Below are 6,000 nucleotides of genomic sequence, written 5' to 3'. Positions count from 1 at the left end.
TTTAAACATGCATAAGATTGTAACTTTAATGAATTATTTCAGAAGTGTTTGAAATTTCAAGCTATTCTAAGTATGCAAGGGAATGGTATATCTACCATTCCAGTAAAGAATGGGTAAATCCCCAGATGGTTCCAGTGAAAAGCAGAAAAAAGTTTAGAAAGTGAAATAAACCCTTTTGTAGATATGCATAAACCTTCTGATGCAAACTAGATACTATTTTTAAAAAAGATCTACAGAAGCCGAGAGAAATCAAGGAAATAAAAGAAGCCTATACAGCAATTGGTCTTTGAAAAGCATGGTCCTAGAAAAGCAATGCTAGATCTACATCAGCAAAAGAGGCTTATCGTAAGGTTTAGCAATAAAGATGAAGAAGTAGGTTTACAAGAGAAAGAGTTCCCTTCTAAGAAGTTAAGCATACTTAGAACCTTAAAGAAGAAATTTGCAGTAGAGAAAAAGACCCCTTAGCAGTTAATATTCATATGTAAACCACTGAAGAATGTTATTCTATTCATTCAGTCAATCAACCAATCAACCAACCAACCTATATTCCACTATAACTAGTCTGAAGACTGTCTAAATGGATTGCAACATTTTAGCATCCATGTTTAGAGTTCCAGCACCAATGTTGGAGAGTGTTTCTGAGATTGGAAGCTAGGACTCCGAATTATCCTATGGCAATCTGGCCAGTCTAGCAGCCATAGAACTGTGCCTGAAATAAATAAGGTTTAGAAGCAAAGGTGAAGAGGCAGTTTTACAAGATAAATATTTTTATCCTAAGGAGTAAATCATCAGAAAAAAACTTCCAGTAGAGCAATCGGGGGTGGGGGGGGGAGATCTCGTATATACAAAAAGCAATATTGTCTTTCTTGCCATTTTCAGAGAAGGGAATGGACAAACATCTAAATGTATCAGAATGAAGCACCAAACGAAAGACACAGCTAAACCCAGGAAGCCAAAATCCTCTGTTTCTTTGTACCCGCCCCCCACTCCTCAAATCCTACCATGTGTTCTGAATGTTTGTTGCTTGATATTCAGATCAAGAATCTTCATTTCAGGTAGAGACTGGCTGTATCAATTTTTGGACTAAAAGCCTTAGTAATTTTCTTATTCTTGCCTTTTTTAATTGTAGCCTACTATCTGTGAAACGTACTTTTCAGAAACCAAGAGTCAAAAAGAATGCCCGAGGCCAGGATGAGCCTTTCCTTTGCATAATGGCTTAATCAGAGAAAATGTGATTAAGGGTGTATTGGAATTAACATAAACCTTAATATGATCTTATAGCACACTAGAACTGTAAGCAAAGCACATGCATGATGTTAACTCTGCTGGTATGGCCAGGGCAGGCTCCCAGGGCCAACATCCAGGGCTCCGCACCCAAGCATCATGCCCCAGCGCCCACCCAGGCAGCCACAAGCCCAGGGGGCATCAGGGCAGCAGAGGAAAACCTCACTATTCCTGCAGTCCTCATGGTGCCATGATTTCAGCGAGTTCAAAATGCAAAATGACACATGCTCAAAATACTTATTTCTGTCAGGACTACCAAAATCTTGCTTACTCTTGTTCTAATGTGTATTTAGGTGTATCGCTGGTTAACTCACAAACATTCAAAACCAAAAGGAGGGTAAAGACAGGCTTCAATGAGCCAGGTCCTTAGATATTTTGGCAGCAATGTTTCAGGAAGCACAGAAAGTAGACATAGGAGAAAACTTGCCAATGCACAAAATTTGACTAAAACCAGGAGGCAACATAACACTAACGTCCAAAGCAGAACCCTTTTTACTTGAGGGCCAAATTCCATTTTGGAAAAAACTTTCAAAGTTTCTGGTGGTTGGTGAGTCAAAGGCAGAAGGGTTGAAGCTAAGAATATCAAGCCAAAGATATTTTACTGTAATTCTCTCACTGCTAGGAATTAAGTCTAAAGAACAATCTTTAAACCTTTTAGTGTATTAAAAACCACAAAAAGTTGGGAAACTGTTATTAAGTTTCCAAGCTGATTAAGTGGACTGGGGGGAAGGTGGAGAGTTGAGGTTGTGGCCAGGCTGAGACTCCAGGGAGGGTGGATTTGGCCTAGAGTTCCATGTGTCTGTGCCTGAAGTTCTGTACCTCTGGCTGAAAGCACCAAAGTGTCAGTGCTAATTTGCTAAAACTCAAAGTAAGAGATATTTTAAAATTAAGTCACCAAGCTCCTCTTAAAGTGAGACCTGGAGCAGAATTTCAGACCTCAACATAGTTGTGTAAAGAATATCATAAAACAACAAGCGTTGAATGTACAATAGAAGGCAATTCAAAGCCCCAGAAGAGATTCTGTATTTAAACTTAAAATGCCTTAAGATCTGCTGCTTTTTTTTTCTAAACAGGCTCCTAATCAGTTTTATTATTTCATAGCTATATAAGGGCAGCTCAGATATAAACTCTTTGATTTGATGGTCTCTTTTAAACTGGGAGATTTCTCAGTCTTAGGGAAGAGTAACTAGCCTTCAGTCCCCAGTCATGTGGTGAAGTTTTATGGTATTTAGCCATAGATTTACAAAAGAGATAGTAAAAAAATAAGAAAATTAATTGCGAACAGATGTTAAAATAAAAATAGAATAAAACCCTGTATTTTAATCTCTATCAGTTAGCAACCCCCTTCGATGCCACCTTTGATTGAATCTTCATAGCTGCCAATGCAAGCAAAGATACATAAGCATCACTGTCTGATAACATAAAAACAATCTTCTCAGATTCTGAGTATGTATCAGTGGCAGATAAAATTACAACTAAAAATTTGTCTCTTGGAGCTTTATAAAGTGGACAGGAAAACTTAATGAGGAAGATTCTCTACTGCAATATAAATATTTATGCTTTGTATTGAGAAAATGTAAAATTGACCGAGATGTCCTTAATGCTGAGGATCTAATCATTGCAAGATGAGTTCAGTTCAGAGTATCCATAAGAGTTTCTCCAAGATATTAAAGGAGTTGTATTGTTTGATTGTATTGCTGAGGACACTCCAGCAAGATAACTTGGGCTTTCTCCTGAAGACCATAACTTTTCTCTTTGCATAGGTTATGTTAAGAGCTTCTTTTCTACAGTAAGTTTATTGCAGCCTTCACACTTCCACATTTATGGCATCTTGAGGGGAGAGCATGGAGTGAGGGGGTTATATTTTGTCTGGGGTTGGGATATAGCACATGTTAATTTGCTTCCAGTGAATTTTGAACAGTTTTGTCTCTTTCTCTGTGGTTCTTTGAGTATCACTGCTTTGCCTTCTGTAAAATGAGTATCTTTTGGTGCTTTCAGCCAAATATATAATTTTGCATTTGGTGTTCTGCCTCCATGTCTGTCTTGTATTCAGTTTCTTGTACAAATTACTTGTCTCTGAGTCTTAGTTATTTCCCTTGGATGAAACAGGTGATGGTCAGAAAATTGTGACTTTGAAAGAGTGAATGTATGTATTGGTTGTTTTATTTGGGAGGTCAGATCACACCTGTGCTTCATATTTAGGCTAAATTGTCTTCATCAAAGCTTAGCCAGTTTGATTTGTAGGATCCTTGTGGCTGGCCATGACCCTGTGGAAGATATTTCGTGAGCACTTGCAGTGCTTTCTTAAAATTCCAAATAGGCTTGGGGATGCTTGTGCTCTGCCATTCTCTTATACAACCAGAGATTCTCTTTGCCCAGAGCAGGACTTAGACAAGAGCTTGATTATGACTCTGAATGAAGTAGCATACAGCTCTGAAGATTAAAGAAAGAAAGAGTGTCAGTAGGAACCCTGGAAACAAATAAGAAAAGAAGGAAATTGAAGCATGAGACTGGGCTAAAGGCTGTGAATATGCGGAGGTACTGGAGGATCTTTGTATTTATTCCTGAATGTGTGATACACTTTTCTTGCTGGAAAATGCTAACTGAAGGAAACTTAAAGCTGTTTTTACCAGTCAGTGTTTAAAAGTTCTGCTCAGTAATAAACCCACAATCTGTCTTTCATGCTCTGACAGCAGCTAAAGGGAAAATGCTACCCTGTTTAGACAAATGATGCTGTAATACTGGAATATTGTCTGGCGTAAGTAAGATGGAGGATTGGAATGAGCTCATAAAGTTGCATAGTGCTATGTTTTTGGAGAAATGGAGCCATTTACATCTTGGGTTTTAAAAAAGATTGGCTAATGTTGCTCAAGTTAATCAAGCACACATGTCAAATGGGACACACAATCTGATAGCAAAAAGCTCATGCTATTGATGAAGAAGAGGTGGCAGAAATATATTTTGTCAATCCCTGACAGGAGACTAGGAACATGAGGATAACTCTCTTATTCTGAGAGAACCCATGGGTCCATCTAGCCCAGTATTGTCAATTCTGGCTGGCAGCAGCTCTGCAGGATTTCAGGCAGGATTTTTTCTTACCATTCCTGGAGATTTTGGGGATCAAACCTTGAATATTCAACATGCAAAGCATTTGCCCTGCCACGGAGCTAGAACTGTCAGCTAACAGTCATTTCATCATGCTTTCCACAAGGATAAACGATGTAGAGAAATATAATTCAAGCTTCATATAACTCTGTATTCCTTGATTCTGCCTAGTCAGCTGTCTTCTTTGCAGGATCTGTTGGAATTCTAGAATCTGGTGTGATTCTCAAATACTTTCCAGAAAAAGAGGTTGCCTATATTTCTTCATTGGTTTTCAAGTACCAAAACCTACATTTAAATCAACACAAAGACAAAATAAGGAGAACCTTACACAACTTGTGAGATGGCAAGCAAGTTGAATGCAGTCAACCAGTTAAATTCAAAGCCAAATTCAAAAAATTAAAAACTTAACAACAATCTCAGCTTCAATATAAATTGGTGGGCCCGAGCTAGCAGTGACAAAGATCAGGGAGTTGAATCATGGAGCTGCAGTTGGCAGCATGATAAAAATATTGTCTTGGTGTGCAGCTGCTATGAAACAAAGCATAATTAGGAAAGGAATTGGGAATAAAGCTCCCAATATCATGCTACTAGTCCTGATGGCCATACGCTACTCTCAGTATCAGAGGCAGCATGTCCAAGTTCACCAGTTGCTGGGGAACTTGGTCAGAAGAATGCTGTTGTGCTTATATCCTGCTTAGGGATCCTGGAGCTGCCTTGCTGGACACTGTGTGAACAGAGTGCTGGACTAGATGGGCCCATGGCCTGAGCCAGCCTGGCTGGCAAGCTTTCCATCTGCCTGGTACTGCAGAAATAGGGCTCATAACACTTGAATGGCAGACGGTGTGTGGCTTGGCTGGTTGAGCTGACTTGCAGCAGAGACGCCTTTCTTGCCCAGGTGCACAATCAGCTATATTAGTATGAAAGGACATGGCAAGCCTTTCATTTGTTGACAGGTCCATAGTAGGATATGCCCATCGTATGCACACATGCACATGCGTGCACTCGCAGAACAACGCTGGGTGCGCTTGAAAGAAATTATTGCAGGAATGCGATGCCACTTCAAATATAGCAAGCGTCATATTGTGAACATTCGAAGTGTAGGAGGAAGCAGTTTATTGTCTCATTAAGTAAGTCAGTCTGGCAGTTAAAACAGGTCACTGAGCAATTTCCAGAATTGAATGTAGCCAATATTCTGTATGAGTGTGTGTGACAGTGAAAATGAAACTTCCTGAAACAAAATGCGAGATTTTCATAGAATAGCAAGGCAGCCTGCCAGCAAATGTCCTTTTGTGTCACCAGTTCCCCTTTCATTATATTCTTCCCTGAAGATGGGTGAGAATTTTGTTTGATTCATAGTTTTGGATACGAATAGGCCAAAATGGGCACATTTCTTCCCAAATGATTAGAGTTCCTTCTACAAGATAGAATGTAGGAGAATAGCAACTGACCAGTTCATCTATGCAGGCCTAGGGCTTTGAGTGCTTACTGCGTATAAGTTTGGACTTGAATTCTTGGGGATGTGAACCATGTTTGTAGTGCTGAAGTAGGGTTACCGCCTATCTTTTTTCTGACAGGCTCTTCATCCTTTGCAGATGCCTGGAAGGTGCGCTA

The sequence above is a fragment of the Varanus komodoensis genome, unplaced genomic scaffold, assembly GCF_004798865.1.
Source record: "Varanus komodoensis strain SLA01 unplaced genomic scaffold, ASM479886v1 scaffold1, whole genome shotgun sequence".
In the NCBI taxonomy this organism is placed as follows: Eukaryota; Metazoa; Chordata; class Lepidosauria; order Squamata; family Varanidae; genus Varanus; species Varanus komodoensis.
This window is presented reverse-complemented; position numbering follows the sequence as displayed.